This window comes from Leopardus geoffroyi, chromosome C1 (assembly GCF_018350155.1).
Source record: "Leopardus geoffroyi isolate Oge1 chromosome C1, O.geoffroyi_Oge1_pat1.0, whole genome shotgun sequence".
Taxonomy (NCBI): Eukaryota; Metazoa; Chordata; class Mammalia; order Carnivora; family Felidae; genus Leopardus; species Leopardus geoffroyi.
This window is the reverse complement of record NC_059328.1, coordinates 58,907,475-58,928,126: the sequence shown is the minus strand read 5'-3', so window position 1 is coordinate 58,928,126 and position 20,652 is coordinate 58,907,475. Positions and strand designations below refer to the sequence as shown.

General features: G+C 38.9%; 1 long non-coding RNA gene across 1 annotated transcript; it reads right to left on the bottom strand.

The window, feature by feature from the left end:
* Window positions 1–5,921: 5,921 nt before the first annotated feature.
* LOC123598062 lies at window positions 5,922–20,553 on the bottom strand. The gene is made up of 4 exons (XR_006712376.1): window positions 20,397–20,553; window positions 19,644–19,704; window positions 16,780–16,845; window positions 5,922–6,143 (listed from the first exon to the last, which is right to left on the bottom strand). It is a non-coding gene; the product is annotated as an uncharacterized LOC123598062 (long non-coding RNA).
* Between the last annotated feature and the right edge of the window lie 99 nt (window positions 20,554–20,652).

Below are 20,652 nucleotides of genomic sequence, written 5' to 3'. Positions count from 1 at the left end.
TCTGATTCCTATCTTCCTAAATATACTATCTTCCTAGTATATGAGAAAGTTTTGTTGTTCTAAAAATCTGTGATTATCATATATTAAATGGGCACCATAATTCAAGAGAGATGTAATAAAAAGTAATTTTATATGGTATAATATAATATAGTATATAATTTTTTATCTATTTTATATATGCAATATCAATAATACTAATAACACTCAGTATATTCAGCCATTGGTATAACACAGGCTCCAACAAACTAAAATGCAAATAGAGTAACATTGATTTTGTAAGAAATCTGTGGAGTACAGAATCAGCCATTATGTCCACTTGCATGTGTGGTTTGCAAGTTCCATTATGCCAGTAGCAGAACCTTAAAATGGAATCTGTCCCTCACCTCTTACTATAAGTAAAATGAGGGCTAAAAAGAGAACATAATATCGGCAATTAGAAATTGATCATCAACACATATGTTACATGCATATCTAACACATGCATACCATGTGTTAGAAACTGCTAGGCATTTGATCAAGACATAAGTCAAATTGCAGGCTGCTGAGGAGTAAATTTGAAATAAGAAAGAATCATCAGGGAGTACAGTGAGAGATTATGGATTGCAGAGGCAGCAAGGCTGAAGAAAATGATAGGATTAAGAACATTTTTTTTTCATGTGTTAGGCTGAGGAGAAAGTTGTGGGAAGAGATAGATTGAAAAAGCAAGTAAGGACATAATTATTAGAGCAAGAGCTTGCAAGAGGTAGAAGGCTTGGTGTATGAGCATAGGTGAAGGAAAGGAGGAAACATGAGTGTGGAAGGAAGGAAGGAAGGAAGGAAGGAAGGAAGGAAGGAAGGGAGGAAGGAAGGAAGATAAAAGTGGATGAGAACTGTAAACCAATTCAGAGGTGTAGGAGAAGTAAAAGAAGTCCCAGGAAGATGACAGGAATTTGGAAGGAAAGGAAGGGGCTGATCCAGTAGAAAGAATAAGTGAACTTCAAAGAGATGACGTGAAAAAAGTTTTTCACAGCTATAACAGCTATTTCCTCTGTGAAATAGTCAAGGTAATCTGCTAAGGGGAGCTAGTGCAGCATTAAATGCAAAACTTAAAAAGACTGGTAAGGAATGACCAGCATAAGGAATGGGCAAGGGTATATAAAAATTGCTAGGCAATATTAAGAGCCCAACAGAGGTTAGAAATCATAAATGTATAAGGCAGGCCATCAACATGGCTATGTGATTTGCTCTAGTGTTATTCAATACCTGGTACTAAGATCAGAACAAATGGTTAGGTTATTCTAAAATTGAAGTTTAGGAAAACAGAATGAAAAGAAGGTCATGAGAGTATTGGGCTGGTAAGAGAGGTTTAAGTGAATACTATGAATTGTAGGTTGGATTGAATGAGGAAAGAAAGCCAAAGGCTTATTGATCAAGAACACACAAAGCCTGCAAAGTAGAAGAATCAATGAGAGTAAAGAGCAGCCGCTCCCCTATATAAAACCTCTTTAAGGGCATTCTGCAGACTTTATCTGGAAGGTAAATTTCAATTTACTTCTTACAACAAGGCTTTCCATAATCTTGTTTGTATTTCTCATTCCTTCCCACAAATGCTCGTAGGCATTCCACATATCCTGGCAAGCCAAATGACTATGTTGCTTCCTGCCTTCATGTCACTGCTGTTCTTCCTGAAGAGATCCTCTTCTAACCCCCCATTAACCTGAAGAACTTCTCAGCTTTTGAGACTCATCTCAAGCATCTCTTCCTTTTTAAAATCTCCTGTGGTAATTTGTCTGTTAAAAACAAAATTGGCTGCTGAATTTTTATCCCATCCTTACAACACTTATGCCATTACTCCCACAAAAAGAGCCTTGATTCAGAGCAAGCCAACAGAATGCTATAGAATTGGCACCGTGCCGGTTCCAATGTAACCCAACTACCATGCCCTAAAGAAGTTTGAGCTATTGTGTCTGAAGTATATCATGTGGAGAGAAAGGCCACAGGGAGTGAGAATTAGCCTACAGCACCTATACCCCATAGTGTGAGTAAAACCTTCTTGGCTCTTCCTACCTACCCCAACCATGAGTTGAATGTAGGGGGAGCCCAGTCAACCCACAGAATTGTGAGAAATAATAAATCGTGGCCATTTTAAGCCTCTACGTTTAGGGGTATAGTTAGGCAATTATTGATAAATAACATGTCTCCCATTTCCAACTCAAGTGCAACTGCTCAAACTTTCCATCATACACGCTACTGTTCCTATAATACACCTCTGTCTTTTTAGTTATCGCACCCAGATGGCAAAAAAATGTTTACATATCTGCTCCCTTCCTATTTAGTGAAATTCTTAAGATTAAGGGCAATGTCTCAGTGCTAAGATCTATAGATACAGATACAGATCTAGATACAGATGGAGATAGATAGAAAGATAGATATAGACATAGATATAGATATATATCCTGATATAGACATAGATATAGATATAGATACAGATATAGATATAGATATAGATATAGATATAGATCCTAAATCCTAGCACACAACATATGATACATACTCAATAAGTGATGTGAACAAAGTTGAATCTGAATTCAGTTAGTGGGAAAGAGACAGGAAGACCCTATGCTCAGTCATTGGAATTTTATGGTTAAATATTTCACAAGCAGAGCAATCCCTGGAACAATATGGAAACATATTGGAGGTAAAGTTGGCTCAAGCACAGTCTAGAAATTGAGGTGAGAGCAGGCACATCCATTATCGTCAAAGATGTGGATTCATGGTCTAGTATGATGATGGGAATCTGTGTGAAGTAGAAGATGGTGACCCTGAATCGGAAGAGATTGTGAACTTCAGAAAAAAAAAGAGACTACGAGTGACAATTTTTCAGTTGTAAGGATGCTCTTAATGCAATAATGGACAATTAAGTAGACAATGGTTCAACCTTCTATCCAATGTATACTCAAAGGAAAAAAGTTAGGTCTTCACTTCACAGACTTATGTGGAAGATGTATTATGCTGGTTTCCCTTTAGGTCACTTGAGTGCTCCTTCTCAGTCTCCTTCCCCTGACTCTTTGTTCCAGTGCCACTGTAAGCTTTTTGCTCAATCGTCTTCCCTATGCCTATTTGTTGGGCCATTGAGTCACTCTTACACTCTTAGTCACTGATATCTCCCAAATCTGAACTTTCTGACTCCACATCTTTCATGAGCTTCAGGACTGTAATTTCCAATACTCTTGGGAATATCTCCACTGTCTGGCCTTTCAAACTCAAGATGTTAAAGGTCAAACTGATTATCTTCTATTCACAACTTTTTCTTTTTTATTTCCCAGTCTGGTAAATGGTATCACTGCCCACTCAATAAGTACAGAAAGAAATAGTCAGCATGGTGGTTAAGAAGTTGGCTTCTGGGATTAGTTGCACAGAATATGCTCGAATCTGGTCTCCATAAATTACTACCTATATGGTAACCTTATCAAATTAGTTAACTTTTTAAAACTTCAGTTTTTCTCATCTGCTATAACCTTCAAAAGTTTGTGAAGAGGATTAATAAGTGCCTGTCCAAATCCTCAAACCTAATCTTGCCAGCTACACTTCTTAAAGTCATCCACTTTTCCCTTTCCTGTAGCACCTGCCTCTCCCAAGCAACTGACCACCAAGTTCAATGTCTTTCTCTCTTTCTTTGTCTGTCTTCCTTCCTTCCTTCCTTCCTTCCTTCCTTCCTTCCTTCCTTCCTTCCTTTCTTTTGAGAGTGAGCAGGGGAGGGACAGAGGGAGACAGAAAGAGAGAGAGAGAGAGAGAGAGAGAGAGAATCTAAGCAAGCTCCATGAGCATGCAGTGTGATGTGAGACTCAGTCCCAGGACTGTGAGATCAAGACCTGAGCCAAAATCAAGAGTTGAAGCTTAATTGACTGAGCCATCCAAGTGCCCCGAGTTCAGTCAATTTCTAAAACATATCTTAATATATATACCTTTGTCCATTGTCACTTCCGCTGTCCAAGTAAAACACCAAAACATACTTCAACATATCTATTACAAACCTAGTTTTTTAAAAATATAAATCAGATCATATCCCTATCTTCACTTCCACATTTTTTCAATTGTCCTATTTAGAATCTGATATTTGCAGTCTTTCCTTTAATTAACTTTCCAAGTCTGACTCTCTATCACTTCCCAACATTCCCTACATTTCACACACTCACCCTCCAAACATACTTTTCTGCCTTCATGCCTATTTCCTTTCTTAGATCCTCAGCCTCCACTTCTCCTCTGAGAACTCCTGCTCCAGCTCAAATGTGATTTCCTGTCTGTTGTCTTTGAAAAACCCTCAGGTGACACAGATTGCTCCCTCATCTGTTTTCCCACACGACTGTCTACCTATCATAGCCTTTTTCACACTACAATATAGTTATTAATTTGTCTATCTTCCCAGCTATACTCTGACTTCCTCCTCAGGGACAGAAATAGCAAAATATTTATTCTTGCATTAACAGTCTCTAACATAATTCCTGGAACATACCAGTTATGTGTGATGCTCAATAAATATCTGTTGAGAGAATGAATGAGTGAAGAAACCATGTTCATTTCATTCACAACCTGCTTGTTATTTATTATTTGAATGGTGCTTGCTATTTATTATTTGAATATTAATTAAATTAAAATCTTACAGGGATATATATAGAAAGAAAATCCTTAAAAGTAGGTATTAATTTGAAACAGGAGACCTCACAGTCTCCCTCCCAACTTCAAAATTCTATGATCCTATTGTAAACTAAACTAATGCTTTTCTCCAGGCACGTAGGATTAGAATCTTGTCTGCAGACAAATTTGTAGAACAGGACCTAGTGGGTTGTTTGGGGTATATTTCCAATTAATTCTGTCATATTAACTTTAATAAATTATATTTTGTGAAGTTTATACTTTTCAATTAAGCAAAATTGAATTATGTGCAATTATGTGCAGTTCATTTTTCAAAATGGTAACATGGTGAAAAAAGTGTTTTTTCCTAGAACCTTGTCAGCTTGAGTGACATGTGAGTACCCAGCACTAAGCATCTGTTAGGGAAATCTTATTACTCTGTGTCTGTCACTAGAAAATTAGAACAAACGTTGCAAGACCTACACACTTACAATGTTATGATGTGTTTTTAAAACTGCTTTCCACAGAAGGCCCTTTATTTTATTAGAAAATTATAAGCAAACAAGTCTTGTTTAATGGCTTTCAAAGTATAAGCACATTTCATGTCAAAATTGTATCATTCTCAACTGCTTAGTTGTGTGAGAAATCTGTCAAGCCCTGGTGCCCAAGAAAATAGGGTACCATGGCAGAAGATTTCTTGCTGAAGGATATAATGTATGCTCAATTAAACCAATAGAGCGTGTGTAATGGTCTGATTCCATTGTAGGAAGAACTGTCAGCTTTCCATTCTGGGATCAGAATTTTTTAAATGCCTGGACTTTTGGTGAATTCCATGTGACAGACAAGTGATACAATCTTGAACTTGTAACTCAGGAAAGGTTGGGTTCTTATTTCTTCTCCTTTTCACATTCAAAAATTCTTGGAAATTTTACCTTCCCTTCCTAATATCTTCTCTGTCTCTGCTCCCTTTCCACACCTCTCTTAGTTTCCTAAATATTTTAACTAGCAATTAAAGAACTATCCATGAAATGCTAAAATTACATCCGGGTTTTCAGAGGAATCAATTGTTGGTTGTGGTGTTATTTTACTTGAGAGTAATTCCCAGGTTTTATTGCTTCAAATAAAAAAAAAAAATCTTTATGTGCTTCAAAATGAATGAGATGCTAATAAAATGTGGTGTAAAAATCCCAGAGCACCCCAATGTCCCTTTTATATTCTGTACTATTTGACAAGTTTATAACAATTCTGTTTCTCTAAGCCAACAGAGATCACACACAGAACTTTTCCCAGAAAAGATGACAATAAATATATAAAACATAAGATGCATATTTTTTACATATTCTTTAAAAAAAAAGATGACTTCTAAACATGACAAAACGATATTGGATGTTACTAAACTGCCATCTACTGTACTTGTTCACCCAGTACACAATATCATTGTTTATAGGCTTGCCTTTTTCAATGAATACATGATTTCTTTTTTCCAGCTGTTTCTTGACGTTTTCTTTCCCTTGTTCTAGCCATGTGTACTCCTAAAGACCAAAAAAAAAAAATAGTTTCAACTAATTATAGTCCTACCAAAGCCTTTCACATCATTTAAGGCTTAGATTGATTATTCACAGTGCCATGAAGACGTGTCAGTTTGAGACAAGAAGAGGTTTAGAGAGGTTTACGCTTTGCAGAGTGCCACCTGTCTCCAAAGGGCACATTCATTAAAAAGCTCCAGGTGCAAGTTGTGGGAGCAAAACAGCATAATGAAGTCCTTTGCCTCCTCATGCACCTTTTGATTAATAACATTCTCCTTCAGTTCTAGCAGATTGTGCACCATGTTCGCTGTAAGAAACTTGAAATACCAGCCTACTTTTCTATCCTTCTCTGAACAGAGCAAATCGCCATTTATCTGTGACCTGAATCAAACGAACATACAAAAACAGGGTACTTCTGGCACAATCTTCTTTAATAAAAAAGAACAGCTAATAAGCCAACTGAATGGTCTAAATGATATTTATTCAATAAACAACACTTAGTATGTGTCACTGATCAAATTTTACCTGATCCTCTCTGTCCTATAACCGCACATGTAGAAATCCAATTGATATTTATACTGATAACCTTAAGGCATTGTAAAGTTCTGAGTTGTCTCCTGAATCATAAAAATGGGAAAGAAAAGTGGCATTTATGAAATATCTCCTATTTACTAGACATTTTCACTGGCATTATCACATTTTATCCACATACCAGTCTGGTCAGGTAGACACTTACATCCTCATTTTTACCATTGAAAGTGATTGAGGCTCACAGCAATAATAAGCTAATGTTTATTGCCTGCTTACTATTTTTCTGGTATCGTGTTTATTATTTTAGAGGCATTGCCTCAATTAATCCTCAGAGCTACATTATCAAGCAGACACTGTCACTAATCTCATTTTATTAGAGGCGACCCATAGAAGTTAAGTAACTTGCCCAAGATCACACAAGTAATATGTAGTAGAGCTGAGATCTGAACCCAGGCAAACTGGTTTCCATGCCTATGACATTAACTACAACATTACACTACTTAAGAGTGTGCAAGTACACTTTAATGAGTCCTATTATTGTTTTGTTTTTGAAAGTTGGTAACACATGTTTGGTGCACATGCTAACTTCCAATTAACCTAACTATATCCTAATAATAGCTATTAATACTTGCTTTGTATTGTGCATTTACTGTCAAGAATTTTACATGCATTATCTTATTTGCAATTTACCCACAGATGTAATTTTATACCCATTTTACCATTATAAAAGTGAGGCTTGGAGAACAACAATAAGAATAATCACAGCAAACGCATGGCACTTACTGTGTGCTAGACACTCTTTTTCCACAGTTTTAAACATAGTACTTATTTAATATTGACAACAACCTTATGATATATTTTTATTCCTGTTACACAGATGAGGAAACTGAGACACAGCACTTTGACCTAGGTTACAAAGCTAGCAGGCAACAGAGCAGGAATTCTAGTTCCAAAGCCTGTGATTTTAACCACTACTCTAAACTGTGGAACAATTTAGGGTAGTCACTCCTTGCTCACCACAAACGTTAGCAGCATGCCTTAACTATGAAAGTATTCATCATAAGCTAACAATTTGGTGCATACCAAGTAATATAATTATGCACATTTGGTAGGGAGTGGGAAGGAACCAAGCCCATGCAATTTCCCCTTGGTCACGCCTGTGCATAGTTTCAATGATGGCAAAAATAAAACCCCTCTCTTCCTTTGTTCTACAAATATTGAGCACTAACTGTGTTCCAGGTGCTGAGGTTGAGGAAATAAATAAGACTTATCTCCTATCTGTAAGGAATTGGGAATATATAAAACAAATAGGTAGTTACAACATAAAGCGACAATTTCTAAAACAGCTTTGCTTCCTAAGCCAAAGCCAAAACTGGAAAACACTGTTTTACTTGGTCACGGTGAACAGCTGGGAAAAGAAAAGGAAGGCAGAAGAGTGTGCGTCCATACTGCTCAGGATAAAGTGGTTGAAAATATCGTTGTAAGAGTTGCAATCTTATTTAGTCCTTCAATAATGTTTATGTGTGAACCAGGGGTGGAAGTTCTCAATAGTTTTATGATATGTATTTTGTTTCTTATCCGATTTTTATCTCTGAGAACTACTCTTTCCTGGAAGACTCATCTGTTTCTGAGCTCTCAGTTCTTCCTCCTAGTCTGGTCCGTACCAAATTCCAGCTAGAATATTAGTCAGAATTTGGGGGTGCAAGTGGCAGAAGCCCAGTATAATCTAGCTTAAGTAAAAGAAGAATGTGTTGACTTGGCTTATGTAGGAAGTCCAGGGGATTCAGGAGTTTTTAACAGAAAAAATTCAGAGATTCAAATGCTATGTTTAGAATTCACTCTCTCTTCCTATCCCTTACTACTTCTTTTTTTAATCTTTATTTATTTTTGAGAGAGAGACAGAGACAGAGCATGAGCAAGAGAGGGGCAGAGAGGGAGACACAGAATCGGAAGCAGGCTCCAGGCTCCCAGCTGTCAGCACAGAGCCTGATGTGGGGCTCAAACTTCCGGACTGCGAGATCATGACCTGAGCTGAAGTCGGATGCCCAACCCACTGAACCACCCAGGAGCCCCCTCTCTCTTTAAGTGTCTCCATCCGTCAGTTCTTAGTGTGTCTGTTTGTCTTCCTTTTGTGGGTGAGCTCTCTCTCTGCGGTGTGTCTCACTCCCACATTTACCAGCTTAAGAACTCCGATAGAGAGAGAACTTTTCTCTCCCAAATGAATTCCTAAATGAATCCTAGGGAATATTCTGATCAGTCTTTCCTGGTTCGCATATTCATTCATTCTTCAACCAATTACCATGGCCAGTCGAAATAACACACAGAATTGGATTACCAAATCAGTCTCACAACAATCAGATTTTTCCCAGCATCAAGCTTTACTAAAAATTAAAAGGGCATAGGAAATCAAGAGACAAAGACAAAGCAGAGAAAGGTCTGGAACATTTTTACAAGGCCCTTTTTATCCACCAGCCCAGGGCAATAGATGACGTTTCTGTGTGAGGTTTTGTCGATTGTTACCTCACAGAATGGGAAGTATTTTATTTATAAAACATCTTCATTTTATACCTCCAAGAGTTGTGTAGTTTACATGAAATTCTCCTGGGAAGCTATGTCCCATAAATCAATAGATTCCAGGTTTATTTACTGTAAGCAGTTTTTATCAAGGGACACCTGCTAAAGGGCATTCTGTATGAAAGGCTTCCTCCTCCTGTCTAAAATCATTATTCTATTTACCTGAAGTTCAGTTGACAAGGAATTAGACCACATCACTTCTCTTCTTCTCTTTCCCCTAGTGGTGTCCTTCTGATAAAGGAAGTGAATGGATCACAGGCTGGCTGCTTTACTCCTTCCTCCCTTTCAAGGGACTGAGTATTCTGATTGGACAGCCTGGGACAAGATCCCAAACTGTGCTGGAGTTAAGGGGAGCACCATGATTGACAGTCCCTTCAGAAGCACCTGCAGTTTCCTAGTAAAAGGAAAGCACACTGGGTATATTTGACTACTCTTATCTACTATACACTTCTGTCTAGACAAGAGACTCTTAAGAGTTCTAGTGATATGGTAACTTTCCTTTTCCCTAAATGTTATCTATTTCTCTCTAGTTTCTAGCTGTGAAAAACTTTCCAGCTATGTCTTGTGGCTCATGAAATACAGGTAAGACAATAAGCTGCGACAGCAGAGTAGGATAACTAGGCCAGATCTCGGGGTCTGTGGGAAAGAAAGCCAAAGAAATGTTTAATAAGGCCTCACAAGGAAAGTTTAATTGAAGAAAGAATACCCCCCCCCCAGTAGGTATTTTCCATCCAACTCTCGTTATGTCCTTACACCATTTGCCTAGAGAAATTCTAACATAGCAACTAAATTTCTGTAACCTTTGGCAGAAGACACAAACAGCTACTCTACTGATCTAATAATCCAGCAGGTACTTTCTGTTTGTCCAAAACAGTATATATTTTTAGGTTGAATTTGAAGGTCCTTGAATAGCCCATCACAATCTCCCTCATTGCCTGGCATCTTATGCAGGCCTGCTACTCCCTGGCCCTGCAAACATTTGAGGTTTTGAGCCATGGTTTAAGGGCTTGATGATTTCTGCTAAACTGAAAATTCTTTTAAAGAATGTGTAGTTTAAATTTTTAGTATTTACATCAGTGTGAATGAGTTTCTCAATTGTTTTTCATTAGGAAGAAAACTAGGGGGAAAAAAGTGTTGACTAAGGATAAGACCAAAGGGAAAAACAGGACCAAGGCTTCAGTGTGCAGCTGCCTACCCCCAAAATTTAAGGAGACACTCTCAGGTGACACACCCAGGCCCAGCAACTGTGACAACACCCCTTGAAATTTCATGCCCCATGTGACCGGCCTGCCTCCCTCTGGTCCTAGCACTGAAGGATAAAGTTTTACTATATTTGGTTTCTGTGACTTGTGATGAACTAACCCAGATGGATTTCCCTTCCCTACCTGTGAACTGGGAGAGCTGTTCCACCTAGAAATGCCCACAATATTCTTTGACTATGACTGTCCTACACTTATGACATTTTTCTTTTTCTATCTCTTTACACATCCATATTCACCAGCATTCTGTGAGCACTAGGCTAGGATATTGTCCTCTTTGTAGCTATAATATCCAGCCTGGTCCTGTTGTGTGAGTGCGTGAATGAGTGAATGAATGTGCTATTAGCATCAAGCATCTCATTCCTCCTGTGGCATGGGACACCTGTGCAGTTTCATGTCAGCTAAAATATTTTGTCTTTGCCATAGATTGATGGCAAATTTCAATAAATGTGTATGCTAATTATGTGATTTTTCCATAAATATGCAGGTAATTTCAGTATGGTTCCCTTTCTAACATACATGTTCAAAAAAGCACTGCATTAGATTTGCAACTGATACCTTATACATGCTTTGCCTTTCAGTCTCCAGCAGAACCAGCCTCCTTGACCCAATTAGACTTCTCCACTCCCACATGGCTAGTAAATACAATAATTAATTTATAAAGAACTCTGAAACACCAGCTGGCAAAAATTCCCTATTAATAGTCTGCACTGAAAAAAAGGAGAATTTAAGTTGTAGGCAATATGTGAACTGTATGTGTGTATATACTCACATCATTTAATCCACTGAATTTCTAAGAATGTCAAACTGTAAGTGTACTAAATAAACATTTAATAATTTCTTGTCCCTGAATTGTAGAAAAAGAATTCTGTGTGACAAAATATCCCCAGAGATGTATATTTCCAGTACCTGAGACTTGAATGTCTATGAATATTCATATATTCATAGTTTACAATGAATATATTGTAAACTATGTTGTTCTTGTTTTTTCTAAGTTTATTTATTTTGAGAAACAGCAAGAGTGTGAGGCAGGGAGGGGTAGACAGTGAGGGAGAGAGAATCCCAGGCAGGCTCTGTCCTGTCAGCTCAGAGCCTAACATGGAGCTAGCTCTATCTCATAAACCCTGAGATCATGACCTGAGCCGAAATCAAGAGTCGGACGCTCAACTGACTGAGCCACCCAGGTGCCCCTTAAACTATGTTTTTCTTTTTCTTTCTTCTTTCTTTTTTCTTTCTTTCTTTCTTTATTTCAATGTCTATTTATTCTGGAAGGAGAGAAATACAGAGTGTGATTGAGGAGGAGCAGAGAAACAGACACAGAATCCAAAGCAGGTCCCAGGCTCCAAGCTGTCAGCACAGAGCCCAATGCAGGGCTCAAACCCACAAACTGCAAGATCATGACCTGAGGTGAAGTAGGACACTTAACTGACTGAGCCACCCAGGCACCCCTAAACTGTTGTTCTTAAGAGAATAAGGAGGACAGACAGTTTAAATATTTCTCAGTGCTTTAAGGTAGAGGCAACTGTAGTGGCCATCTTTAAGAGCCCTGGTAGACAGAATTTTAGGATGGCTCCTAAGATTCTTCCTCCTGGTGTACATGTATTATGCCCTCCCTTTGAGTGTGGGCAGGACCTGTGAATATGATGGGATGCCACTCTTTTGATCCGGTTCCATTACGTGACAAAGGTGATGGATTCATTTCTCCTTTGATTCCATTACGTTATATAAGCCTACAGTAGTGGTAGTGGTGGTGGTAGTAAATAATAATAAAAGTAACGGTGATAGTAGCAGCAGCAGCAGCAGCAGGAATAGACTGTAGAGAAATTCTCTTGCAGGCTTTGGAGAAGTAAACTCCATGCTGTAAGAAGAGAGTCATATGATTAGGACCTAAGGGCAGTCTCTAGGAGCTGGCCCTGGCTGACATCTGGCAAGAAAATGAGACTCTGAGTTGCAAGGAACTGAATTCTGTCAATAGCCTGTATGAGCTTGGAAGATGACTCAGAGCCTCAGATGGAATTGTCTCCCCAGTGGATAACTTAATTGTTGTCTGGTGAGATGCTAGGCAGAAAATAAGCCATGCTCAGACCTCTGAGTATCCAACAGATACTGAGAGATAATAAAATACATTGCTTTAAGCTGCTAGGTTTGTGGTCATTTGTTACATAGCACTAGAAAACTAACACAAAAACCAATTGCGTTTTCTTTTCTCTGGGTGCTATCCTTTTCCCTTTTCATCCTAGCAGTCAGGGTTGTACATTACACCATGCCCTTGACCACCTGACATGGCTGATTGGACCAAGTTAGCACAGCCAGAGCCTTTGTCTGAAAATTTGAAGTTGGGGCCAAGAGATTCCAGTTGAGAATCTCTGGAATGGAAAAGAGATACAAAGGTAGAAGCTTTCTTAACACTATCTTCTGTCCAGTACTCCCTCTAAGGTATACAAGGCCCTGGGAAAATATGTGGGGGTGTGCAGGGTAGAAGCCATCAATAGCAACAATTTGATTATAAAAGTAATTACAAAAATCATGGGCTCATGTGAGGTATAGTGGTTTATTGATTAAAATTTAGGGCAAGAAAAAGGTACCAACACAGATGTTTATTGTCCAATCAATGCACATGAAAACTTTTCCTAGTTTGCAGGATCCACTTCTTTGTGTTACTTATTGTCAAAGATACCATTCTTGGCTAATTTCATATATCCCACTGCAAGGAAAAGGTACCAACACTATTACTATTCACCATGCTATGGCTCTTTGGAACCTTTTAAAATTGAAACAGTATAGATCTTCTGGCCTCTGCACTTTCCTAATGTCATTTAATGAATTCTGATACATCATCACTCATCTCATGGCAACACCCATTGTACTGCCCTTGAATAATGGTTTCCAATGACTCTCAAATATTGTTAATGTGCTTTGTTGATGATGACCACAAATGCAAATCTTACCCAGAGGATGCAGGAAAATGAAAACAATTATTCTGTTTTATGGTCATGTTAAATTTATCATTTAGAAGTTTATAGTGTTTATTTATGGAATTTAAAGCATTAACATAGAACAACACATCTTCCAACCATGTCTTCTCTTGAACTAAGCCTTGATCACTGCACTGCTAGAACATGACCTTTTTAATGTTGATCTCTACCCTGCCTTCCACATACCAGTTACCAGTAGTGGGGATTGATGAGGGGCCCTAGGCAGAGCAAGAAGGGAAGTCCCATTCAGGTAAGCCATATCTATCACACGCCCCACAGGGCTTGAGACCAATCCAGGACAGCAAAATGTCACCACATTGATAAAAGGCAAAAAATGACTGACAGAAAGGGGACATTGACTTTGCAGTACTACAGTCTGGAAAGTTCTGGGAGGGGACAAGAATGGCCATGACCAGAATTACCTGACATATAACACATAGCTTGCAAAAGGGTGGTGTGACTGCCCTGGCACCAACACCGGGGTGGCGGGGAGGACCCCAGTATAAAAGACACGTGGGTTACCCGTACCTCTCTCAGTAGCTCCTCAGGAGGAGGCTCCTGGATCTGAACACAGACAGGTAAAGTGCCCATGTACCAGCTCACACAGGCAGCCCAAAGAGGACAGTGGGTAGCCACGGTCCTCAACTTGTCCTCTGTCGGTGTTACTGAAAATCATCCCCAAATCAGTGAATCAGCCCTGTTCTGGCAGCTAAATTTGGTGCAGTTCATGAAAGAAATACTGCCCTGGCCAGTGGGAGCTTTGGCTCACCAGCAACAGGCAAAGGGCCATGCAACCCGAGCCCATACCCACTGGTGTTAGTCCCAGTCCTCAGCACCTGGTGGACCCCGGGCAGTGTGAGTGGGTTATTGTCGAGAGGACTCTGCAAGGGAGAAACAGGGACTGAGGCCATTAAGGTCCAGGTCCAGGTTTAGAGAGCATCCCACCCAGAAGGGCCTGTTGACCAGGCCAAACCCCACCGCCAGCAACAACAGAACATTCCAGGGCTTCCATTGCCAAGATCCACACAGGACTAGGTTCCGGCTCCAGGGCACCAGAGGGGACCTAGAACATTTGAAGAAGTTTCTCCAAAGGGCGGGCCTCCCAGGGGTACAGGGTTCATTGAAAGCCCCACTTACTCAGGTCTAAAGTCAGTATGTACTACTTCTGTTTGTCCTATGAATGTCCTATGGCAGGGAAAGCCGGTCTATAGATAGAAAAGAATGATGGGTAAGCAGAGAGGTAGTGGCAAGAGACTGCCGAAAGAGTGCAAGCACGCTTCTTTCAGTCTCCTGTATCTGCTTTGCACTCTTGCCCTGCTATTCCATCAAACGCCTTCTCTTTATAATATTAACTCCCTCCCCTTCTTGCTGTTTAAGACATTTTATTGTGATTTTTGTTACTTGTAAGCATAAAGAGCTGTAGTACAATATCCAAATCCAGATTCTTAGCTTTGTAGGTTCAGGGACTCAACTTTATCATTTCCACCAGTGTTAATTAACCTCTTGGGGATCAACATGTTAAGAGGACCCATACGAAAGTGATAATGCACCTCAGAATGTCAATTTATCAATCTACAAAGACAGCTAAATCTAAAAGAATACTGAGTATGGAGAATTCAATCTGGGTATTTTGCTGTGGTGGTTTAAATGTACTCAGGAGAGAAAATGATCAGTCAGAGGTTGTCTTGTGAGTGTGTAATTAGAAGAAAGAGAATGGGTAGTCTTAAGGGAGTTTTCTTTCAAGTTGGATAGAAATTCCTTTTCTATTTTAGAACTACTTCTCTTTGAAAATTAGTTGTAATCCTTGAACTCAAATAGCCTTCTCTTTTGGTCATTACCAGATATATTCTTATGTTTTGTCCACTGTTAGCAAACCATTTTTCTGCTGACATATGATTCTCCCAGAAAATTTTTACTAACTACAGTTGATTGAATTTGGTACATTAACTGGATATTATTCACTAGCTCTAACATCCATTACTGTGAGCCTCTAATTTAATAATAACCATTATTTATTGACTTCTGTTTATCAAGCACCCTAAGTGAGTTATTTCACTTAATCCTTTGAGCAATTCTAAAGTACAGGTACTATTATCATCATCTTTATTTCCTCCATGAAAAAACAAAACACAGATTAAGTAATTTGTCTGAGGTCACATAGTTGATAGGCAATAGAACTGGGACTGGAAACCAAGAAATCTGACTCCAGAGTCACCGTATGTTACATTTTATAGCATTTCACAAGGTACTTACACTTTCTAAACCTTGATTTCTTATCTGTAAACAAAGCTAACAATATCTTTCCTAAAGATTGGTGGGATTCTAAATGCGATAATGGATGTAAAGCTCTTAGCACACTACTGAATATATAGTGATTAATAAATGGTAGCTATTATTACCTGTTACAAGAATTCCCTCAAAAACACAGACTGGATATAGGAGATTTTTGTGCACCTTACAAATCAGATGTTAGCATGAGTTAATTCTATTTTCAGATGGCTGATCTACTTAATTGCATGCTAATCCTTCCAACCTCAAATGACGGTATTTTATTACCATTTCCAAATTCCGAGTACCTTTCTGGAGGTTATCGCCACCCTGACCCTCCATCCTGGAATATCTGCACATATTGCACTAAGCACTGCCACAAATTCAGACTCCACAACATTGCCTAAGGTCACTACTGTCCTCGTGACCTAAGAAGTAAATTTTACTTTCCACAAGCTCCTAGATTAAAACTAGGGAATTTCTTAGGCATGAGTGTTAAATTCACTGACTACCTTATTTATTTATTTAAATTCCTTGTTCTTTTGTTTAAAACTATTTCAAGAGCAAACTTTTTTATGGTTGCTTGTTAAGTCACAATTTCACATATTTTATAATACAAGGATTTATGTACCATAATTAGGGAAACAATTCTGATCAACTAAAAAAAAAATACTATATCTCAATGATGACTCTTGCAGTGAATTTATGATTTGGAACTTTATAAAAAGTTATTTTTCATTGTTTTTGAGTAGCGAGGTTTCTTTTTTTTTCCCCGAATGTGACTGAACATGCAAAAACAAAATGTGCTTGATTTATCTGTACTTTAAGAAAATTCTCCTTGAATCTACAAATGTAAACCTCAGAGACTGGATCATTGCCACCTTAAACTCTCAGTTAACTCTAGAACCAACAAAAGATTTTTTTCTTAATAGCCATGTAATATGCCTTAATATGAGTTATGGTAGACTCAATATCACAACTATAAGAAAGCTCATTCACCATTAGGTCCACAAGGTATTCACTAGTGATACTCACCATGTCATAAGCAGGTCTGTGATCACTCTCTTTGTCCCTGAAGTTGGTATAATATTTAGCAAGCATCTATTGAATGAGGGGATAGGTGGGATATGGTGAGATGGATGAATATAAGTATTTTTAAAACTTCTTCTTTTAAGAAATGCCCAAATCATAAGTGTGCAGCTCAATGAAATTTTATAAAATGAAGATCGCCTATGTAGCCAGAACCCAAATCATGACAAAGAATATTACCAGGATCCCAAAAGACCCCCATGTTGCTATTTTCTCTCCATGTCCTAAAGTAACTATTATCCTAGATTAGTTATGCCTGCTTTTGAACTTCATGTAAATGTACTAGTTTGTGTCTGGCCTTTTCTTTTCTTTTTTTTTTTTTAATGTTTATTTATTTATTTTGAGAGAGAGAGAGAAAGAGAGAGAGCAAGCATGCAAGCTAAGAAGGAACAGAGAGAAAGAGGGAAAGAGAATCCCAAGCAGGCTCTGTGCTGTTGGTACAGAGCCCAACATGGGGCTCCATCTAATGAACTGTGAGATCATGACCTGAGCCAAAATCAAGAGTTAGACGCTTAAGCAACTGACTCACCCAGGCATCCTGTATCTGGCTTTTTCAATTCAATATTACACTTTTGAGTGACAGCCACACTGTTTAATGTGGTTGCAATTTATTTTCATTACTATAGATGGTATTCCAGTGTATGAATATATGACAATTTATTTATCCAGGCTATCATAAATAAGCAATTGGGAATTTCTAGTTTGGAGCCATTAGGAATGTGTAGCGATGAACATTATTATATACATCTTTGGTGAACATATGTGCATTTCTGTTGGGAGTATGTTCAGGAGTGGATTTTCAGCATCATAAGGTATGCAGGTGTTCAGATTTAATAGACTCTGACAAAATGTTCTCCAAAGAAGATACATCAATTGACACTTCCACTATGTATAAGAATATATAAGAATTTGTTGTACCACACCCTGTCCAACACTTGAAATTGTCCGAACTTTTCATTTTAATCATTCTGATGGATATGTAGTAGTAATTTGCATTCCCTGGATTTGCACTGCCAGTCAAGATGATTACACTACTCTTTCCTACTGATTACAACTAAAAGCTCAGGACAAAATTCAAAAAGCAACTACCTGAGGGCTCTGAAAAGTAAATTAAAAACGGCAGATTGGTGAGAATCAAAAGTTGGAGAAATGCCCTGTTTGTTTTTCCTATTTTCTCTCACAGCTTTGACATGAGGCCTGACATCTAGTAAAACTAATGGTAGCAAAGGCATTAAAAATGAAGAGAAATCCTATATTTCTAGCAAGATGAATGGAGAAAAGGAGCTTCTGTGGGAGAATACCTGGCTTTTTTTCCCCTCCTTTTCTTCCTCTGGGCTTTGACCTGAGAGTTGAGGCCTAGGCTTGGACCAAGAGAACACCTATGTTTCTAAAGAAGGGAGCTGAGAAAGGAGACCTCTGTGATCTGAAGAGTACAGAGGGAATCCACATTTTTTTCTCTCACCTCTTTGCCCCAGTGTGGGCCCTAGTCAGCTATTGCAACTATGGAAGGCAGCTAAAACTCCTAAGAAAAACCTCATATTTCTAGCAGAAGGGGACCCTTCAAAAAAGAGCATGAATGGAATATCACAAGGGGAGAATGTAGAAGGGGATCCCCCTAATTCTATGCAGAAACCCACATAAATTCTGTTCTCACACATGAACTAAGCATCTTTAGCAAAGACACAAGCTCTATGGCAAAAGACATGTGAACGGAACTGCAATTTAAACTACAGTAGTCTCGGGGCGCCTGGGTGGCTCAGTCGGTTAAGCGTCCGACTTCAGCTCAGGTCACGATCTCACAGTCCGTGAGTTCGAGCCCCGCGTCAGGCTCTGGGCTGATGGCTCAGAGCCTGGAGCCTGCTTCCAGTTCTGTGTCTCCCTCTCTCTCTACCCCTCCCCCGTTCATGCTCTGTCTCTCTCTGTCTCAAAAATAAATAAACGTTAAAAAAAAAAAAATTAAAAAAAAATAAACTACAGTAGTCTCCCCTTATCCATAGGAAATATGACCAAGACCCCCAGTGGATGCCTGAGACTACAGATAAAACCCAATATATACTGTTTTTTTCCTATACATACATTCCTATAATTTATAGCTTAACTTATAAATTAGGCAACAAGACCTAATAGTGAAATAGAACAATTACAACAATACACTGTAATAAATGTTGTTAATGTGGTCTCTCCCTCACTCTCAAAATATATTTTTGTACTGTGATGTTGTGAGATGGTAAAATGCTCACAGGACGAGATGAAGTGAGGTGAACGACAGGCATTTATAACACAGTGTTAAGCTATTGACCTTCTGAGGATAAGTCAGAAGGAGGATCATCTGCTTCTCACAGTTGATCACAGGTAACTGAAACAAGGCAAAACTTCAGATAAGGGGGACTACTGTACTGCCCAAGTTCTAAAGTAATCGCTGAGGGTTGTATGTACAGGACAGACTCAAAGCAGAATAACAAAGCCTTTGAAAACTGAACTGATAGGGACCAGCACCCACAGAAGGTGAGACTGAACTTGTGGATCTGAATCAAACTGATCTGAATCAAACTGACTGACTCCTGAAACAAAACAAAATGATCAACTTACCCCAAAGGCTTTGAATAGGACCCAGAGTCTATGCAACATAACAATATACAAAGAAGTGGGAAAATATAACCAGTTTTCAAGGAAAAACAAAATCACCAGCTGCCAAATCCTAGATGACTAAGATGTTATAACTATTAAAGACTTTAAGACAGATATCATAACTAGAAAGTAGTTGAAAAATGGTCTTTCTAGATATATATTGTACTCTGAAAAATCCTTACATTCTGGTAACTGAATCCGTGCATTCTAAGAAGGTTCATACCGACGTTTGTAATGACAAACCTGGTAAATAAAAGGGATAAACTGTCACACATAGAAATATTACCAGTATATTGCAGTGAAATTAGGGAACTACAGCTACATGCAAATATATGTGACACCCTAAAACGAATTTGGAAGTATACTGTTGAATGGGGGGGGGGGGGGAAGCTGCAAATTACTTAACAACCAGAATGCAAGGGGTAAAAGACACAGGTAATTTTTTAACAATATTGGCAGTACCCTACTTCTAAAATTACTGGTTTCCCACGTGTACATTGCCTATTTGTTACATCTAAGTACGTATCAAAAAAGAGTACGTTTCTAAATGACACCCGTGTACCAAGTGCATAATTAAAGAACAGAGTTCCCAATCCTTTATTAAAATAACTTCTACAGGGGCGCCTGGGTGGCTCAGTCTGTTAAGCGGCCGACTTCAGCTCAGGTCATGATTTCGCGGCCTGTGAGTTCGAGCCCCCCTTCGGGCTCTGTGCTGACAGCTCAGAGCCTGGAGCCTGTTCCAGATTCTGTGTCTCCCTCTCTCTGACCCTCCCCCGTTCATGCTCTGTCTCTCTCTGTCTCAAAAATAAATAAACGTTAAAAAAATTTAAAAAAATAAATAAATAAAATAAAATAACTTCTACAAATACTTCACTAGTCCACCATACCTCACCCCCTAAACCTAGCCTAAGCAGCCCGCCATCCCAAACTCAAACCTGATTACAGCCACTTCCACCTCGACTCCCTAGCTCCGCCCATCTGAGCGGAAGTATTTTCTTTTCGGGTCCTCCCGCCTGTAGGGGGCTCTCCGAGGCTTCCAGTGCCACGAAGGCCTCCCGCTTTGGCTGTCCCTGCGGCGCCTGTTAGTTTAGCTCCAGAGAATACATTTGCACAATAATTCCTTCGGCCAGGAAACAGTCGCACAAGCATTTTACTTTAGACAATAACGTTCAAACTCAATCCCGGCCGAGT